At 35.1% G+C, this 22,551-nt stretch overlaps 1 long non-coding RNA gene across 1 annotated transcript in view; it reads left to right on the plus strand.

Annotated features, from left to right (window-relative positions):
- The window catches only part of LOC122217145, a 47,065-nt gene extending 27,841 nt beyond the window's left edge, over positions 1 to 19,224 (plus strand). The window contains exon 3 of the long non-coding RNA XR_006201312.1: positions 19,012 to 19,224. This is a non-coding gene — a long non-coding RNA (uncharacterized LOC122217145). The remainder of the gene's footprint in view (positions 1 to 19,011) is intronic.
- The last annotated feature ends 3,327 nt before the right edge of the window (positions 19,225 to 22,551 follow it).

Here is a 22,551-nt window from a genome sequence, read left to right on the forward strand (position 1 = left end):
TTTGTTGTCTGATTGCTGATGCTAGAACTTCCAACACTATGTTAAACAACAGTGGTGAGAGTGGGCATCCCTGTCATGTTCCTGATCTCAGGGAAAAAGCTCTCAGTTTTTCCCCATTGAGGATGATGTTAGCTGTGGGCTTTTCATAAATGGCTTTTATGATCTTTAAATATGTTCCTTCTATCCCGACTTTCTCCAGGGTTTTTATTAAGAAAGGGTGCTGAATTTTGTCAAAGGCCTTTTCTGCATCGATTGACAGGATCATATGGTTCTTATCTTTTCTTTTATTCATGTGATGTATCACGTTGATTGATTTGCAAATGTTGAACCAGCCCTGCATCCCAGGAATGAATCCCATGTGATGATGGTGAATAAATCTTTTTATATGCTGTTGAATTCGATTTGCTAGTATCTAATAGAGAACTTTTGCATCCATACTCATCAGGGATATTGGCCTGTAGTTCTTTTTTTACTGGGTCTCTGTCTGGTTTAGGAATCAAAGTAATACTGGCTTCATAGAATGAGTCTGGAAGTTTTCCTTCCCTTTCTATTTCTTGGAATAGCTTGTGAAGGATAGGTATTATCTCTGCTTTAAACGTCTGGTAGAACTCCCCTGTGAAGCCATCTGGTCCTGGACTCTTATTTGTTGGGAGATTTTTGATAACCGATTCAATTTCTTTGCTGGTTATGGGTCTGTTCAAGCTATTTCCTCCTGATTGAGTTTTGCAAGAGTGTGGGTGTTTAGGAATTTCTCCATTTCTTCCAGGTTGTCCAATTTGTTGGCATAAATTTTGCATAGTATTCCCTGATAATTGTTTGTATCTCTGAAGGATTGGTTGTAATAATTCCATTTTCATTCATGATTTTATCTATTTGGGTCATCTCCCTTTTCTTTTTGAGAAGCCTGGCTAGAGGTTTGTCAATTTTGCTTATTTTTTCAAAAAACCAACTCTTGGTTTCATTGATCTGCTCTACAGTTTTTTTAGATTCTATATTGTTTATTTCTGCTCTTAACCTTATTATTTCTCTTCTTCTGCTGGGTTTAGGCTGCCTTTGCTGTTCTGCTTCTATTTCCTTTAGGTGTGCTGTTAGATTTTGTATTTGGGATTTTTCTTGTTTCTTGAGATAGGCCTGGATTGCAATGTATTTTCCTCTCAGGACTGCCTTTGCTGTATCTCAAAGTGTTTGGATGGTTGTATTTTAATTTTCATTTGTTTCTATATATTTTTTAATTTCTTCTCTAATTGCCTGGTTGACCCACTCATTCTTTAGTAGGGTGTTCTTTAACCTCCATGCTTTTGGAGGTTTTCCAGACTTTTTCCTGTGGTTGATTTCAAGCTTCATAGCATTGTGGTCTGAAAGTATGCATGGTATAATTTCAATTCTTGTATACTTATGAAGGGCTGTTTTGTGACCCAGTATATGATCTGTCTTGGAGAATGTTCCATGTGCACTCGAGAAGAAAGTATATTCTGTTGCTTTGGGATGCAGAGTTCTAAATATATCTGTCAAGTCCATCTGATCCAATGTATCCTTCAGGGCCCTTATTTCTTTATTGACCGTGTATCTAGATGATCTACCCATTTCTGTAAGTGGGGTGTTAAAGTCCCCTGCAATTACCACATTCTTATCAATAAGGTTGCTTATGTTTGTGAGTAATTGTTTTATATATTTGGGGGCTCCCGCATTCGGCGCATAGACATTTATAATTGTTAGCTCTTCCTGATGGATAGACCCTGTAATTATTATATAATGCCCATCTTCATCTCTTGTTACAGCCTTTAATTTAAAGTCTAGTTTGTCTGATATAAGTATGGCTACTCCAGCTTTCTTTTGGCTTCCAGTAGCATGATAAATAGTTCTCCATCCCCTCACTCTCATTCTGAAGGTGTCCTCAGATCTAAAATGAGTCTCTTGTAGACAGCAAATAGATGGGTCTTGTTTTTTTATCCATTCTGATACCCTATGTCTTTTGGTTGGCTCATTTAATCCATTTACATTCAGTGTTATTATAGAAAGATACGGGTTTAGAGTCATTGTGATGTCTGTATGTTTTATGCTTGTAGTGATGTCTCTGGTACTTTGTCTCACAGGATCCCCCTTAGGATCTCTTGTAGGGCTGGTTTAGTGGTGACGAATTCCTTCAGTTTTTGTTTGTTTGGGAAGACCTTTATCTCTCCTTCTATTCTAAATGACAGACTTGCTGGATAAAGGATTCTCGGCTGCATATTTTTTCTGTTCAACACATTGAAGATCTGGTGCCAGTCCTTTCTGGCCTGCCAAGTTTCAAAAGAGAGATCAGTCACGAGTCTTATAGGTCTCTCTTTATATGTTAGGGCACGTTTTTCCCTTGTTGCTTTCAGAATTTTCTCTTTATCCTTGTATTTTGCCAGTTTCACTATGATATGTCGTGCAGAAGATCGATTCAAGTTACGTCTGAAGGGCGTTCTCTGTGCCTCTTGGATTTCAATGCCTTTTTCCTTCCCCAGTTCAGGGAAGTTCTCAGCTATTATTTCTTCAAGTACCCCTTCAACACCTTTCCCCCTCTCTTCCTCCTCTGGAATACCAATTATGCGTATATTATTTCTTTTTAGTGTATCACTTAGTTCTCTAATTTTCCCCTCATACTTCTGGATTTTTTATCTCTCTTTTTCTCAGCTTCCTCTTTTTCCATAATTTTATCTTCTAGTTCACCTATTCTCTCCTCTGCCTCTTCAATCCGAGCCGTGGTCATTTCCATTTTATTTTACATCTCGTTTAAAGCGTTTTTCAGCTCCTCCTGACTGTTCCTTAGTCCCTTGATCTCTGTAGCAATAGATTCTCTGCTGTCCTCTATACTGTTTTCAAGCCCAGCGATTAATTTTATGACCATTATTCTGAATTCACTTTCTGTTATATTATTTAAATCCTTTTTGATCAGTTCATTAGCTGTTGTTATTTCCTCGAGATTCTTTTGAGGGGAATTCTTCTGTTTGGTCATTTTGGATAGTCCCTGGAGTGGTGCGGACCTGCAGGGCACTTCCCCTGTGCTGTGGTGTATAACTGGAGTTGTGGGCGGGGCCGCAGTCAGACTGGTGTGTGCCTTCTCTTTCCCTCTCCCAGGGGCGGCATTCACTGTGGGGTGGCGTGGCCTGTCTGGGCTACTTGTACACTGCCAGGCTTGTGGTGCTGGGGATCTGGCGTATTAGCTGGGGTGGGTAGGCAAGGTGCAAGGGGGCAGGAGGGGCTGGCTTAGCTCACTTCTCCTTAGGTGATCCACTTCAGGAGGGGTCCTGTGGCAGAGGGAGGGAGTGAGACCCGCTGCAGGAGGTTTGGCTCCGCAGAAGCACAGAGTTGGGTGTTTGCACGGAGCAAGCAAGTTCCCTGGCAGGAACTGGTTCCCTTTGGGATTTTGGCTGGGGGATGGGCGAGGGAGATGGCACTGGTGAGCGCCTTTGTTCCCCGCCAAACTAGGCTCTGTCCTCCCGTGGATCAGCAACTCTCCCTCCCTTTGTCCTCCAGCCTTCCCGCTTTCCGAGCAGAGATGTTAACTTATGACCTCCCAGATGCTAAATCCTGCTTGCTGTAGGAGCACACTCCTTCCGGCCCCTCTGCTTTTGCAAGCCAGACTCAGGGGCTCTGCTTGGCCGGAGGGCTGCCCCTGTGCCCCGGCTCCCTCCCGCCAGTCCGTGGAGGGCACACCGCCTCTCTGCCCTTCCTACCCTCTTCTGTGGGCCTCTCTTCTGTGCTTGGCTCCCGAGACTCCATTCTGCTAGCCTTCTGGTGGTTTTCTGGGTTATTCAGGCAGGTGTAGGTGGAATCTAAGTGATCAGCAGGACACACGGTGAGCCCAGTGTCCTCCTACGCCACCATCTTCTGTGACCTCCAAGAGACTCTTCAAAATATATATTTTTTAACGTTAAATACACAATTCAAAGTGATATAAATACAAGGTATTCAACAGAGAATATTTTCTTACCTTTTACCACTGCCTTGCTGAATGAACATATTTTGCAGTGTTTAGGATGAGGTTCTTTCACAAAAAATTCCCTTGAAAAATTGACTAGAAGACAAAATAGGCTAGAAGACAAACTGTATCAGCATATCTGAATGTATTGAGAGGTTTTATGCTATATGGGAAAGGCTACCGAAATCAGGGCTTTGGGGGAAAAATCTGTAAATTTAAGGTTTGAACATATACAGGGATACAACATGTGATTTGACTTTTGGAACGCTGATAAAAATATACTCAAGTTAGATTTGTGCCTGCACAATCTATAAGAATAGTCTTGGTAAACAATATCCCTCTTGCCCTAAATATCTTTTCAGAAGAAAAAAAGTATTAATAAATGTTAAATAGTTAAGCTATGGAGGGGGAAGTGGTGGGATACCTATACTATGAGGTGAGCTGTCTTATATACCATGGCAATTGAAGATTAGTAATAACTAGATTTGTAAGAAATTTGTGAAATGTTTCCTTGGGCAAATTTCAATTAAACAAATACCTAATTTGTTGTGTAATTATAATCAGTTAAATAATGCCACTCAAGTATCATGAGTAATGCAGTTCATTTCATTCATATTCACTGAAATGAACTAATTTTCTCTGACTTCTTTCAATACACTGATTTTTGTCAGCTGAGAAAGGTTTCAAAAAGATTATCTAGATTTTAATTTAGAAATAAGAACAAGGCTGAGAACATTTATATTATAAGGGAAAAACTTTATTCATTATATCAGTTTTTAGATTTTGAGAACAGAATTTCTTTCCATTTCTTCATCTCATTCACAATTTTATGTTCTAAAATTGAGTACTCTGATCATTTCTATGTGGCTGATCACCTCAATCACTTACAAGTTGAGATCTGAGCAGTGGATAAGTTTATGAAATGGGCAATTTGAGTCACAGGATAATCAAAATAACTGGACTGTAAATGATTGGTCCGGTTATTAGGTCATCCTAGCAACCAGATTGGGTAACCCAATCAGCAATCAAATTTCCCTGCTCAACCACCTAAGCAATTGGGCAAAGCTAATCAAGGATCTCAATGACCAATTCCATGTGCTTCATAGACACCTGCTGTGTTTCTAATCATATATAGCAGTATTGCTTGTATTTCTCTTTCTATTCCTTGTTTGTCATGTAGTTCATTTTTCTACCCTATTTATTTTATTGTACTTTCATTATTTTGATAAATATATAAGGCGATGCTTTAAAAGGAGAACAATTAGTTTTCTATTTTAATGTCTTCACGTAATAGCTATTTATTTTACAACATTCTAGGGAACATTTAGCATTCAGAGTAATAAAGATGACACTTTGTATCTAGTTGAAATTTACCCACTTAAATAAGAAGCCCAACAAGGCTGATACCAGAACAAATATTCTGCTTGCTCCAGGGAGTGCACTGATGGTGATGCAGCACATTGGGGATCTCAGGCAACTTGATCTTTTTACTTCATTCCCAGAAGCAAACACACTGACAATCTGAAGTGATAAACTGTTACCATCTCCACACCAGGGATTGTCAAAGTGATTTATCCTGAAAAGGTTTTGCTCACTGCAACTTTCCGTGCTGGCAAGGAAAATGGAAATGCATCTTATGCTCAAACTATTTCCAGTCTGCTAAAAGTATTTTCTTTGGTCTTTGGCATTTTATTTTCATAGCATACAAAGGAAAATGGATAGCAAATAGAAAACAAAAATAAATAGGTACATGGTACATATATATATGTTCCAGTGGCCAGCTAAAAAACTATAACCCAGTTGACTAGATTAATATAAGAAAATGGTTAGATTTACCAAGACACTGATGAGTAGTATTGTTTTATATTATAAGCCTCTCAGTGCTTACTTCCTAGACTAATGTGCATTTTTTGTACATGAATGTTACTCTCCCAGCAGAAAATTTTTGTCATAAGTACAGATAATTATTTTTAGCAGTTTGCATTTTTCAGTTCTGTGCAGTTTTGGATCAAATTTGATGATGAGTGATGGCTAAAAAATCACATTCAATGATAAAGAAATTTTTCCAGAAAGTTGTGAATAATTGAATGCTATTTTCCTATTAAATAATTGTTATGTGACTCTTCATTAGTAAAAATTAAGTTAAAAATTAAACATCATCATGGTTGACCTAATTGGTTCTAGAATTACTATTGCAGTGGTTAATGATTCTAAAGTATACATCTGTGTTGAGATCTAGTGATTTATATATATTTCTAAATTTTTTTGTCTGAAATTTCTAAAGTATACATTTAAAGTATAACAATAATATGCAATACTAATTTAGAATGAATACAATGAACAAAAATGTTGCAAAAGGTTGATAATGAGTTTAGTTGGACAGGTTGTCATATTTATTGTCAAAACTATTTATTGAAGCTTGCCTCAGGGATGACTACTTCTGAAAAATTGTGATTCTGTCTGTAGGTGAAAAGGGATGTCACTTTTTGTGCCTGTAAAGTCAGAGAATTGGTAAGGAAATAATTATCAAAATAATTAAAATAGCTATTTAAGACATTTGACTTTGACTTCTCTTAAAAACAGACAAAATTTTATGGAATAACTTGAAAATAAAAAAAATAACCTATAATAGCTGATCATTATTGATATGTAAGAAAGCTACTAAGTTGAACATCAATTTATCATTTCCACTCCTCTTTCTCACCCCACTTCCTCTGTTAAAACAGACACATATACCTAACCCACATGACTAAATGATCATACTTTAAAAATAATAAATTTGAATGTGGAGAATTGATATCAGAATGTCATAAATTATGTTTTGAAAATTTGCATTTGTTTTATATATTTTGATCTTTTCAAATTCCCATCATAGTTTAGTTTTATCATCATATGACATTATTAAGGTCTTTTAATGCTATATAATCATAATTAATTCTTTTTTTATAACAAGGTCACAATAAAATTATCATGGCTGCCATAAAAACTTTAGACTAGTGCCATAAACACTGGTAGACTAGCTATGAAAAATTAACTATTGTATTAATATAGTGTCCACCAGGAATTAAAAAGTACACGTTATTCTGTCTTAAATTATTAGATGCTCTGGAAAGAATTGTTATCTGCATAAGGGGATAATTTGGTACTTGTTTGTCACTATTTCAGGCATTGTGTTTCTGTTCTTTAAAGAAGACTTTTGGGGGGTGCTTGGGTGGCTCAGTCAGTTAAGCGGCAGACTTCGGCTCAGGTCATGATCTCGCGGTCTGTGAGTTTGAGCCCCTCGTTGGGCTCAGTGCTGACAGCTCAGAGCCTGGAGCCTGTTTCACATTCTGTGTCTCCCTCTCTCTGACCCTCCCCCGTTCATGCTGTGTCTCTTTCTGTCTCAAAAATAAATAAACGTTAAAAAAATTTAAAAAAAAATAAAGAAGATTTTTGGGAATATCTCTTGTCCCTTTAATACTATGAAATACTTGCATGATTAAATGACTTTATTCTGCTATTTATTACAAGGCACAGAGAACGTATTTGAAAAGAAACTGCTGGATACATACATATTAAAAACAAATTTAAATGTATCCAAAAATTATAATAAAAACTGTAAGAATTAGTCAGAAGAGTTTGTTGAATCACTTATTTTTTTTTCCCAGAAAGACATACTAGAAATGCAAAATATAATATTTGGTGGAAATTAAGTGAGAAAATAAAATACATGAAGTGTGAGGATAATTAACATAAGTACTTTCTTATTAAAATACTTTCCTGTTCTTAAAATGTTATATTTTATCTTTTCTCATATATAGGTATTAGTAAATGTTTATGAATTTATGTAGATTGTCCTCATCATTGACTCTTGAAGCTTTTTCAGTGAGATGTCCAAATAATATCAGGAACATTTGAACACTCAACAAGAGCAATAACAAAATCATCTAATATGTTATATCAGATAACTTCTTTGATCATGTCTTTCACACAAATTCAATTCACATTCTAATCCATAGTGCATAATTACAATCAAAGTTGTAGGCTTGGATACAAAAATTCTTCTCAAGAGAGTATATTGCCTATCCTGTTTGGTTTTGTGTTCTGACTCTCAAAAGAACAAATTCTTTAATGAGGGATTATTTATTTTTGCCTTTTTATTTTATTTATTTATATTTTTTTTTAACATTTATTTATTTTTTAGAGACAGAGAGAGACAGAGCATGAGCAGGGAAGGGTCAGAGAGAGAGGGAGACACAGAATCTGAAACAGGCTCCAGGCTCTGAGCTGTCAGCACAAGCCCGGACGCGGGGCTCCAACTCACAAACCACGAGATCATGACCTGAGCCGAAGTTGGTCGCTTAACCGACTGAGCCACTCAGGCGCCCCTATTTTTGCCTTTTTAGAGAAAATTTAAAATATTTGTGCAAAAGAAAAAGAGTTGTAATTAAAACTCCTATAACCCTTTCTAAACTTCAAAATTTATAAATTCATGCACAATATACTTTCCCATCTACCAAGAGCCACAAAGATTATGAGAAGTAAGTTTCAGAAATTATATAATTGTATCAATAAATTGGCTACCATTTATTTATAAATTACGAAGATTCCACTTTATACACATAACCCCAATGCTGTTGTTCATAGCACAAATCAGCAATAAAATAATACCTTAATATTACCAATATTCACATTATTCAAATTGTTCTATAAGTTTTACTTTTGGTCTACATGTTAGGGTTAGTTATTATGTCTCAAAGTCTTTCACATCCCTTTCCTTTTTTTCTCCTTACAATTTTTTATTGTTTTCTTTGAAAAAACCAGGTAATTTTTCTTACAAATTTTCCCACAATTTGGATTTGCTTCCTTATTTATGGCTTGACATAATCTTCTCTTGAGGTATTTCCTAAATATTGACACTTAAATACAGGAAGTGATTGCTGAATTTAAGATTTTGGCAAAACCACTTCACAGGAGATGCTATATATTTCCATCAGAAGGCATAAAATATTTATTTTGTGTTCTTATCAAGGTTTGAAATCATTGTTCACATTTATGAATCCATTCTGTGGTACAAAATTCTTTCTTCAATTATGGGCTGGAATGTTTTTGTAAAGAGAAACTTCCTCCCTTCAGCTACTTTGCTATCCCTAGATAAAGTTCATAAAGGAAAAATAAGATAAATGGTTCATTTTTTCTAGTAATTTGTCAGTTTTCCAAACAATGAGCTGGTTTCCTAGCTTATGACAAATGTGATCAAGGAGCAAGTTTTGTATGTGTGTTTGTCATTATGAATTTATGTATTTCACATGTTTGATGCACTATAATCCATTGCATTTACAGACTTTATAGGTGATCAAAATGTCCCTTTTTAGTCAGTAGGAACTGATTCTATTTGGGTCCTGTTAAAGTACTTCAGGAAAGATTGAGCACATAAGCATTGGGAAAATGATAATTTGGAACTAAATACTCATCACAAAGACATCGCCTTAATAAACTCTTGTAATTTAAAGATAATATAAGAATGACTTTGACCATTGTGAAGAAGAAGCCAGGCTATAACGAAGAGAATCTAGGGTAACCCTAGTGTTTTTTATAACAACATTCAGTGCTATATAATCTACAAGATCCTTAAGAAAAGAAAGAGACCCAAAGACTATGTGCACATTGAAGCTATCATTCATGTAAGAGACAATACATATACACTTTTGGCATATAGTACTTGAGGATATAACTTTCCCATGTGTTCACTAAGAAATATCTAATGTTCAAACTTCAAGCAATTAGTTTGTTATGAAGAGCGCCAAAGCAAACAGACTAAAGGTCACCCAAAATAATTTACAGTATTAAATAAGACTTTAAATAAGATTAAAATATTAATAATCTTGTTATATTTAAAAAAAAAGTTAATGTGTTAACTGAATAAAAAGAAAACATATAAAAATTATTCAGAGGAAAAAGGGAAGTGAAAGTGTGAGACAGTTTGATTATTTCCCCAAATATATTGTTAGAAGTAAAGGTGATTTCCCTAAAGTACATGTCAACTATGTTGAAGAAAACTAAAATAAAAGATAGGAAAGCCAATATAACCAACTAAATTTGCATTTTTTGCAGAGGAAAGTGATAGGAAGACAGTGGAAAAGGAAATATACTAATTGTACTTATGCTCCTGTAAGAGGTTCATTGATAGTGCCTGAAAAATAGAGGATTAAAAGGCAAGCTTTTAATCGGGGGGGGGGGGGGGGCGCGCCTGGGTGGCTCTGTCACTTAAGAATCTGACTTTTGATTTTGGCTTAGGTCATGATCTCACTGTTCCTGAGATCCAGCCCTATGTTGGGCTCAGCGGGGACCATGGAGATTTTCTCTCTCTTTCTCTCTCTCTCCCTATCTCTCTACCCCTCCCCCACTTGTTTTCTCTCTCTCTCTCTCTCTCAAAATAAATAAATAAACTTAAAAAATAAGTAAATAAAAGGCAACACGGAAAATTAGGTTTATGAAGTTAACTGCTAGTAAAAAAAGAGTAGAAACCAATCTATCAGAATAAACGTGAATATACTTAAATACAAGGAAATAGTTTTTTTGTGAATTTTTTAAAGTTTTCAAAGGGGAAGTTATAACCCTATAAGACACAATAAAACAATGTCTATCAGTAACATATGTTATCTGAACCCACCTATTAAAAGTTAACTTTCTATTTTGTATCTCAAAGCAAAATGTCAATTTTCCTCTAGTTATAAGAATCTTTGAAATTCCTTCAGAAAATATTGAAAATGTAAGGATTGGGAAAAGTAAAACAGGCAAATATAAAATAGAAAACCGAAAACCAAACCAAAACAAAAACCATCATTATCTATTATGTTAAGATTGGAAAAAAATATTAAATTCATTTTTAAAAAGACACTTTATAATAATATTTTAGGAATTAGTCAAGTATAGTCAAGTATATCTATGCAACACACTATTAAGCTTCAAATTCCATGAAAAAAGATAGGAAATGCAAAGAGAAATATAAAATTATTACTAATATGTTTAAAAACAACTATCATGATCCTTAATAGACAAAACAAGCTAAAATAAATAAAATCTAGTTGTTTTGTTTTAAATTTGAGAGAGAGAACAGGGGATAGGCACAGTGGGTGGGGAGAGAGAGACAGAGAGAGAGAGAGAGGGAGAGAGAATCTTAAGCAGTCTTCATACGCAAGGCAGAGGCTGACGCAGGGCTTGATCCCACACTCTGGGATCATTACCTGAGCTGAAATAAATAGTTGGATGGTCAACCACCTAAGCCACCCAGGTGCCCCTAAAGTGAATAAAATCTAAAGGACATAAATAACATAATTAAAGTGTTGACATCATTAAAATATACTAATATATGCATCTTGAGAAAAGAAAATACACTATTATATTTTATCATAAACCATTAACAAAATAATAAATAACAAAAATTAAAAATTATATAGATAGCATTCTTTGATGACAACGCAGGAACAGTGATAATTACAATTACCAGTTGTATATCACTTGTTACCTATCTTTTTATATTGATTCAGTATCCAGGGTCCAAGAGATTTTTCCTTAGCCCTTCTTTAGAGAAACACACACAAACAAAACAGAAGCAATGGATTTTTGCCCCGTTTCTTGGGGCAGAATATCCACTTTTTTTCTTACCTTTCAGATGATATGGTATTCTTGAGATTTCTATATCCTGAGCAGAAGCAAATCTCTAAGCACCTATGTTCAGCATTGGATTGAAAAAATAGGTGACAGAAATAGTGTTGAAAATAGAGAATGAATAGTTCCATAAGAAATTATTTTGGTTGGCACATTTTTCTTAGTATGCTATTTCTTCATTTATTATTCTTAATTATGTAGTCATCCTATGGACTCAGGATGGACCCCATTACCCAAACTTTGGTTCAAGTGTCTACACAGATGATACCACACATGTACAAGAGATTAGGAAAAGTTTATTACTCATAAGTGAGGCTTTCTGGGGAGAGTAGAGCAGACTTTCAAGCAGGTCTGAAGGTGGCTTGAAAGATAATGAAGGAAAACTAACTTAGGTATTTTGTCCCAAACGTGGACTGGGGTTTGCAGGTTTGTAATGGTGACAACAGTGGAAGGGCGTGTGGGCTTTCTTAAAAGTTTGTGTAGATATGGAGCAAGAGGTTTTGAATAAATAGTCTAGTCTTTTCTATATTAGCTTTTATTTTAATGTTTTTTTTAATTTAAACCAAAGGACATTAAATAAGTGATATCATAATGAGATTCTTTATAAATATCTCCAAAAACTCCTACGAGAACTGATAACAGTCCCTTATGATATTTATCTATGCATAAGAGAACACGAATATTCCTCACAAGCATCTTAAGGACACCAGAGCTATTCAGAATACATCTGTAAAATTATATTGATATACTGTGCCTTGAGGGTTATTTGGATGATTACAGACTACTGTGGGGATGTGTGAAGTTCATGAAACAGTCTGTGTACTCAACAACTTAGATTACTATCATAAATTCCCATGGGGAATCTAAATCCTGGTGTAATTCTGCCTCATTTAGTTTTTTGATTTAAGATACCCCTGACATTCTGATGTGATAGTTTTATGGTTAATTTTTTTAGGTTTTTAAATATAGGAATATTACAGAGACGTCAGTGGTAGCATGCAAGTGCATCGTCTTACTTAAACTTGCCTCCTATTTATTTTACTTATTAGGTTTTGCCATTGTTTTATTGCCATATAAATGAATGTGGACTAAAAATTTGAATAAATAAATTTGCCAGTTGTCATAGAATATGACTTCTGTTTGCTTCTATATATTGCTTATAAATAAATATTACTCATTTATAATTCCTGTTTAAATAGCATGGAAGAGTTGAATAAGTATTTAACTTATAACCTTAGAATCACTTAAGTGTGCTCACATAAGTATAGCAACAATAGAAATCACTTGAAGATTAAATTAAGTTCATTTGCCAGGCAGGAAGTTATCTTAAGAAGTTCAATCAAATGGATCAAATGATAGTATTGATTTCATCTGTAAAGATGCCTATCATGATTCATTATAATATCATCCTCACATTTGGAAATAAGTTTAGTGTTTTTTCTTTACTAATATTGTATCTTGATCATAAACATTATTATAACTTTGGATCCTTCCCAACTTCAGCATTGTTATTCTTGCTTATGTAAATATACTCAACTCTATTACTACATGGGATTATAATTTATCTAAATATCCATGGAACCAATTTATTTGAAAAAAAATTGTATTGGCGATCATGTAAAAATACATGTTTAGAAGTGTATAAATGATGATGCATAGGGGTGCCTGGGTGGCTCAGCTGATTGAGCATCCAACTCTCGATCTCAGCTCAGGTAATGATCTCAGTTTGTGGGATCGAACCCAGCATCAGGCTCTGTGCTGAGGGTGCAGAGCCTACTTGGGTTTCAATCTCTCTCTCTGTCCCTCCCCCACTCATGTACATGCTTTCTATCTCTCTCTCTCAAAATAAATAAGTAAACTTAAAAAAAAAAGCAATGATGCATAATTTATAGATAGGTAGTGTTCATCTTTTTAAATACACGGGTTGACCTGTACAGTACCTAGTAAATAAAAACAACTCCTTCAATGTATTCTCAATCTACAACAAAAATAAATTTTTCTATTTGTCTTGTGGCCCTGATAGATTACATATTCCAGAATATTTATTATCATGTGTTTAATGTAAGTTTAGGAAGTTACTTTTTCAGTGTCCTTCTGTTGTAACTATTTCAATGCTACCCAACTATGAATAATATCATCATTTCGTTTGCCTTTTATTTGTTAAGTACTGCTGCATATTGTTGGAGAATATCATAAAACTTTATTTTTCCAAAATAACTTTATACTTACTGAAATAAGCCACTTTTCTATCTTCCCAAAAGATGCTAGACAAACTTTTCTCAGTTGTTTATCTTTATCCAACTATTGGTCACATTTCCTATATCATATATTTCAGCCTTTTAATTTTTTTTCTTTTTTCCTTCACCTTAGTAACTGTACTTGATAGAAATGTTAGTTAAATTCTGTATAAGATCAGCCATGTGTATATGTCTGTGTGTGTGTTCATTCTGATAATCTTTTATTCACCATGATGGCATTGCAAAGATTCCCCACCCTAAATAGTATGAGATGGCTTAACACACAACACCTTACACTCAACAAATGATATTGGCCACCTTTTTTTAGTCACATATATTCATAGTTTTGGGAGACAAGAACACTGCATGGCCACAAAGTGTACTCAGGATTAGAGTGAATCAACAGGGTTACTGGGAGACAGGCTTTGTAGTAAGAAGGTGGTAGGGTGTCCTCTGTTCCTTGTGTGGGGATTGCATTAACTTGTTTGTTTTTTAAGTTTATTTAATTATTATTGAGAGAGAAAGAAAGTGCATGCGCAAGTGGTAGGGGCAGAGAAGGAGAGAGTACAAGCAGGCTCCATACTGTTAACACAGAACACAACTTGGAGTTCAGTCTCAAGAACCATGAGATCATGACCTGAACTGAAATAAAGAGTCAGATGCTTTGCCACTTAGCTTAGAGACTTAAGGTTTCCCAGACAAACAAAAACTAAAGGTGTCTGTGACCACTAAACCAGCCCTGCAAGAAATATTAAAGAGGACTCTTTGAATGGAAAGAAAGACCCTAAGTGACAAAGACTGGAGACGAACACAGAAAATCACCAGAACACTGACTTTACAGGTAATACAATGACACTAAATTTATATCTATCAGTAATCACTCTACATGTAAATGGACTAAGTGCTCAAATTAAAAGACATAGGGTATCAGAATGGATAGAAAAATAAAATCCATCTATATGCTGCCTTCAAGAGATTCATTTTAGACCTAAATACACCTGCAGATTGAAAGCGAAGGAATGGAGAACCATTTATCATTCAGATGAAAGTCAAAAGAAAGCCAGAGAAGCCATACTTATGTCAGATAAGCTAGATTTTAAAACAAAGGCTGTAACAAGAGATGAAGAAGGGCACTATATCATAATAAAGGGATCTATACCACAAGATCTAACAATTGTAAATATTTATTCTCCCAACTTGGTAGCACCCAAACATATTAAACAATAACAAACATAAAGGAACTCATTAATAATACTACAACAATAGTAGGGGCAGTTAACACCCTACTTATATCAATGGACAGATAATCTAAGCAGAAAATCAATAAGGAAACAATGCCTTTGAATGACATACTGAACCAGATGGACTTAAGAGATATACTGGGAACATTTCATCCTAAAACAGCAGAATACACATTCTTTTCAAGTGCACATGGGACATTCTCCATAATAGATTATGTACTAGGTCATAAATCAGCTCTCAATAAATACAAAAATATTGAGATCATACCATGCATATTTTCATACCACAATGTTATGAAACTTGAAGTCAATTACAATAAAAAAGTTTGGAAAGACCACAAATACATGGAGGCTAAAGAACATCCTACTACAGAATAAATGGAGCAACCCAGAAATTAAAGAAGAAATTTTAAAAAATACATGAAAACAAATGAAAATGAAAACATGATGGACCCAAACTTTTTTGGATGTGGCAACAGTGGTTCCAAGAGGGAAATATATAGCAATACAGACCTAACTCAAGAAGCAAGAAAAATTTCAAATATGAAACCTAATCTTATACCTAGAGGAGTTAGAAAAAGGACAACAAATGAAGGTTAAAACCAAAAGAAAAAGAGAAATAACAAATATCAGAGCAGAAATAAATTATACAGAATCAATAACAAAACAAAACAAAACAAAACAACAAAACAGTAGAACAGAACAATGAAACCAGGAGGTGATTCTTTGAGAAAATTAAAAAAAAAAAAAAATGATAAATCCCTAGCCAGAAATATCAGACAGAAAAGAGAAAGGACCTAAATAAATAAAATCCCTAATGAGAGAAGAGATATCATAACAAACACCACAGAAATACAAGTAATTATAAGAGAATATTATGAAAAATTATATAACAACAAACTGCACAACCTCAGGGCTTAATGGCTTTATAGGGGAATTCTACCAAACATTTAAAGAAGAGTTAATACCTATTCTCAAACCATTCCAGAAAGTAGCAATGGAAGGAAAACTTCCAACCTCATTCTACAAGGCCAGCATTACCCTGATTCCAAAACCAGACTAAGACTCCACTAAAAAAGAGAATGATAGGCCAATATCTCTGATGAAAATGGATGCCAAAATTCTCAGCAAAATACTAACAAATCGAATTCAACAGTACCTTTAAAATAATTATTTACACAGAATCACATGGGATTAATTCCTGTGTTCAAGGGTGGTTCAATATTCACAAATCAATCGGTGTGATACAACATATTAATACAAGAAATAAGAATAATATACAGCATCCATTGTTGATAAAAACCCTAAACAAAGTGAGTATGGAGGAAACAACCTCAACATCATAAAGACCGTATATGAAAAAAAACAAAAAAACAAAACAAAAAAACAAAAAAACCAGCATCTATCATCCTCAATGGGGAAAAAAAAAAATTGAGAGCTTTTCCTCTACAGTCAGGAACAAGACAGGATGTCCACTCTCACCACTGTTATTTACCATAGTACTGGAAGTCCTAGCCATAGCAATCAGACAAAAATTAAATATAAGGCATATAAGGCATCCAAATTGGCAAGGAACAAGTCAAACATTCACTATTCACAGAGGGCATGAAAGTCTAGGTAGAAAAACTGAAAGACTCCACCAAAAAATTGCTAGAACTGATACACAGATCACAGGATACAAAATCAACATACACAAATCTGTTGCATTTCTATACACTATTAATTAAATAGCAGAAGGGATATCAAGGAATCAATCCCATTTACAATTGTTCAAAAACCATAAGATACCCTGGAATAAACCTAACTAAAGAGGTAAATCTGTACTCTGAAAACTATAGAACACTGAAGAAAAAAACTGAAGATGAAACAAAGAAATGGAAAAACATTCCATACTCATGGATTGGAAGGACAAATCAGGGTGCCTGTGTGACTCAGTTGGTTAAGCATCCGACTCTTGATTTCAGCTCAGGTCATGATATCATGAGCCCCATGTTGGGCTTTGCACTGAAAGCACAGAGCCTGCTTGGGGTTTTCTCTCTCCCCCTCTCTCTGCCCCTCCCCTGCTTGCTCTCACTCTCAAAATAAATAAACTTTAAAGAAAAAGGAAGGACAAATATTGTTAAAATGTCCATATTACCCAAAGTAATCTACACATAAAATACAACCAGCATTTTTCACATCGGTAGAACAAGGAATCCTAAGATTTGTATGCAACCATAAAAGACCCCCAAATAGCCAAATAAATCTTGAAAAAAATATGCGAAAGCTAAGTGAGGCATCACAGTTCTGGTTTTCAAGTTATATTACAAAGCTGTAGTCATTAAGACATTATGGTACTGGCACAAAAATAAACACATAGATCAATGTAACAGAATAGAAAACCCAGAAATGGACCCACAAGTATATGGTCAACTAATCTTCAACAGAGCAGGAAAGAATATCCAATGGGGGAAAAAAGTGTCTTCAACAAATAATGTTGGGAAAACTGGCCAGCAACATGCAAAAAAATGAAACTGGACACTTTCTACACTATACTCAAAAATAAATACAAAATGGATTGGGGACTTAAATATAAGACAGGAAGCTATCAAAACCTCGAGGAGAACACAAGCAGCAACCTCTTTGACATCGTCATAACAACTTTTTACTAGGTACATCTCTGGAGGCAAGGGAAACAAAAGCAAAAATAAACTGTTGGGACTTTATCAAGATAAAAATCTTCTGCACAGTGAAGGAAACAGTCAGCAAAACCAAAAGGCAACCTACAGAAGGGGAGAAGATATTTTCAAATAACATATTGGATAAAGGGTTAGTATCCAAAATTTATAAAGAAGTTATCAAACTCAAAGCCCCAAACACAAATAATCCAGTGAAGAAATGGGCAGAAGACATAAACAGACACTTTTCTAAAGATATCCATATGGCTCACAATGCACGAAAAGATGCTCAACATCACTCATCATCAGGTAAATACAAATCAAAACTATTATGAGATGTCACCTCACACCTGTTAGAATGGCTAAAATTAACAACAGAGAAAACAACAGATGTTGGCGAGGATGAGTAGCAAGGGTGACCCTTTGGCACTATTGGTGGGAATGCAACTGGTGTAGCACTCTGGAGAACAGTAGGGAGGTTCTTAAAAAAGTTAAAAATAGAACTATCCTTTGATCCAGCAATTGCACTACTGGTATTTACCCAAAAAAAAAAAAAAAAAAAAAAAAAATATATATATATATATATATATATATATATATATATATTCAAAGTGACACACACACCCCAATATTTATAGCACCATTATCAACAATAGCCAAATTATAGAAAGAACCCAAAAGTCTATCAACTGATGAATGGATAAAGAATTGTGGTACACACACACACACACACACACTGGAATATTACTCAGCCATCAAAAAGAATAAAATCTTGCTATTTGCAATGACATGGATGGAGCTAGAGAGTATTATGCTAAGTGAAATAAGTCAGTCAGAGGAAAGCAAATATTATATGATTTCATTGATATGTAGAATTTAAGAATCAAAACAGATGGACATAGAGGAAAAAATGACAGGCAAACCATAAACCAGGCCCTTTCCTATAGAGAGCAAACAGAGGGTTTTGGAGGGGAGGGGGGCAGCGGATGGGTTAAATGGTGATAGGTACTAAGGCGGACACTTGTGATGAGCACTAGGCGTTGTATGTGCGTAATATACTAAACACACGCTGTATGTGTGTGTATACTAAATTGTATACCTGAAACTAATATTTCACTGTATGTTAACTAACTGGAAATTAAATAAAAATTTAAAAAATAAATAAATACAAGTCCTTGGGGCCCTTGGAGGCTGAAATATTTCAAGGCAACACTTAAAATTTCAGGCTTGGTATAGTGTGTATGTATCTTCAATGAGCCCTTCTTTCACTTTGTTCACAGATGAAAGCATGGGATTTAAATTCAGAAGACAAAGTTTCATGAAACAGCTCCACAAATACTTGGTCCATGACCTCATCTTTCATTTCAACCGTGGCTATTCCTTGGTGTGGGTAAACTGGACTAAGACAAGAACAAGAAATCTGACAAACATAGAGAATTACTTACCCTGAAGACAAACTCGTGTGCGATTTGATGAGAGATCTTCTCCATTCAGTGATGCGCATGGCCTATGCTCCCTCCATTTGAAATGACCATTCTCAACATGTGTCCTACCACATTATAGAAAGAATAAGTGAGAAAAATGAAAAAAAAAGTCAGGTTTTGTAAACCATCTCTGCCAGAGAGTGACACACATCACTTGCACTTCCAGTCTCTTTGGAAAATAGAAACCCAATTCTAGCTTAACTACAATGGAGGTTATGATGTAGGGGAAGACCTTACATATGTGCTGAGCAGTAACATTGCATTTATTGTTTTCTACTGTCAGTGCAACTCTAGAGATGATCACATCCCTATAGATGTTGAGTTTTTTATTTGCTTTTTATAACATCATATTTTCTATAAGTTAAAATAAGACACGACATCGTATAAGGTTTTTGAGAATTTTCCCAAAGAACCAAAGTGCACACTTTAGCTAAGAGAACCACAGTGGAAGTGATGGATCTGGAAAAGTTTTACCTCACTGGAGCATTTAACACAATGTTATCAATGATAATAAAAAAAAAAAAACAACAAAAACCAAATGCTTTTTAGGAGAAAACGTGACTGATTATTATGATGATGGTTGATTATTTTCCTTGATGTAGAGATCACATGTTAGCTCATTTTATGGAGTATGATTAATTTTAATGTGGATATTATAGAGAAATTTAAAACAGTGTTTCTTCACACAAATTTCTTCGTTGTCTGTAAACTCCAAGGAAAATATTTTATCACAATGTTAGATGAGCAAGACCACAGTCACATTTTGGGGCTGTTATCAGGAAGCAAAAGATGGCTACATTTCTTGCTTCTTTCTGAGAAAGCTTTGTTCGTCAAACTGATTTTAGAGTTACTTGTTTATCAATTTTCTTTAATTTACCACTGAGTCAAACACTGTGGTTTTAAAATATAGGTGTTTGAAGCTGTTCCATTTTCATTATGGTTTGGGCAAAGATAGAGCCCCAGGGGACACATAAAAAAATCACCCAAATCTTATACTTAAATACAACTCATCCTCATACAACATTGACAAACATTGTGCTAAAATAACCTAAAATAAATAAAGGTCTCCTGTCACTTGCTCAATTGCACATGCTGTTTGTAAGTGGATCAGTGCAATTAAGTATCCCAAATCATCAGGGTTTCGGTGTACCATTGAATGAATAAAACATAACTCTTAGTGAAGTGATTCTTTTGATGAAACTGGAAAAATTTCCAAATATAAATTGTGTTCCTGGGTCAATTGCTGCATGTTCATTTTTCCACTCAATTGTGATACTCACTGTTTTCCAGATTAAATGCTTTATTCATCCGAATTAGGTACAACAAGGCAAATTAATGTTTTTTTCTAAACTTCTTACGATAACCTATACATCATTTGTACAAAATGGTTTGCATTTTTTCTTGCCTTGAAATGGATAATTTAAACATGTGTGCCATGAAACTTGGCTAAGTAATAGTGAACACCTTAATCACAAAACTGATGAATTTCTAGTTGTCTTCTTTCATTTAAAGGTCACAGTCAATTATTTGGCCACAATTTTAAAACATCTCCTAGAAGCAATAACAATAGTTTCAACACTATTCAGTTTGGCTATTTTCATAATATAAACTTAATTAGATCACTCAACATGTGCTGACTTACTGTGTTGGTTTTACTGTATTTTCTCAAAGCCCACTTTGTGCCACTAGTCAGAATTAAATAGAGACTTGTTGAATATATGGTTTTCTCAATTTACTTAATAAACATTTTAGGCATATATAATTGTTAAGATACTTTGCTAGGAACCAAAAATTTCAGCTTTGTATGGAATGTGTTCAGTAGCCTCAAAAATTTACCATGTAAATTACCATTTAGTATAAGATATACTTTGTAACCAAATAATTGCAATAGAATAAGATAAGTGCTATGCTATAATGGCATTCAGGACAATTTTTTCATGACAGTGCAAGGAGTGGGTATGGAATCTGTGTCACTTGAGATGACACTTGAATTTCATTTTATTTTTTTAAGTTTTTATTTATTTATTTTAGAAAGAGAGAGAGAGAGAGGGTTGAGGGGGAGAGAGAAAGAGAGAGAACATAAGTCAGGGAGAGTCAGAACCAGAGGGAGAGAGAATCCCAAGCAGGTTCCGCACTGCCAGAGTGGAGACTGACAAGGGGCTTGAATCCAAGAACTGTGAGATTATGACTTGGTCCAAAATCGAGAGCCAGATGCTCAAGCAACTAAGCCACCCAGGCACCCAAATTTCATGTTCAAGGACAGAGAGTAGGAGTTGACCATGCTGACAAAGTGAAGAGGTGTTTTGCTCAGGAAGATACATATGAGAAATCATAAAAAGGAAGCATAGCACAAGTGTAGGGATGGATGTTTATTGAGAATCTGTGTTTTGTCATTGTTAGTTCATTTAGTTGTCTCATAAGCACCATGGCTTTTTGCCCACTTTTTAGGGAAAAAAAAGTAACTGAAATGGGGACATAATGAGTAACCTTTCCAAGTTGCATGTGTTGCCATTGCATGGCTTGCTTGAGGACCCACAGCCCTCACTTGTCTGACTGTAGAACTCCTGGTCTTTCCATCCATGCTTCCTTCCAGGGATGGCTCATTTTTGTCCTAATCCCCAAAACATTTACATAGTTGTTGTCTCATTTAATGCTCTTAGCACCCTTTACAAGGCAATCGATCATGTTTCCTCTTCCTCTTGGGCCGCTTGTTCTTCTGTTGCTGAGGAAAGGCTTCCAAATACCCAGCAGGCTGATGAACTTTATATTCAGGGCCCTCTGTAACATGATCTGAGGTTTCTTCTGTTGATGACACACGTTTCCAAACTCAGGCCACATCACTCCTGCCATCTTAGGCCGCAACTTAAAACAGAAGTCTTCTGTTTAGCATCCTCTTGTAAGCTCTGCATTTGTCCTTGTCTAAGGTTTTCCTGCACTATTTCTCTGAGTTTCATTCTATTGCACTGTGCCATATGGAACCTTCAATTCATTGTGAATTTGTGAAATTCACTCTCTTAACAAATCCCATCCCTCTAACTCCACAGTACCATTCCTCTACCACTTGTACTTCCTATAACTCCCCTCAAGAGTATTGCTTTTACTGCAGCTCTGAAAAGGCTAATTATTTTTCTTAGAAGCCCCTTAAGAATGGGTCAGGAGGTAATTGCAACATTTTATTTCATTTTAGCTCACCTTGCTACTGCAAATCTCTCTACCAAGAAGCATTCTACCTTTTTAACATTAAGATCATACCCTAGTTCATATTATCTCTATATTTTGTGGTTGCTCTGAATGCATAGAACAGTTTGATACATTGTGTTTGTATCTCTTTATTAA

The sequence above is a fragment of the Panthera leo genome, chromosome B1, assembly GCF_018350215.1.
Source record: "Panthera leo isolate Ple1 chromosome B1, P.leo_Ple1_pat1.1, whole genome shotgun sequence".
Classification (NCBI taxonomy): Eukaryota; Metazoa; Chordata; class Mammalia; order Carnivora; family Felidae; genus Panthera; species Panthera leo.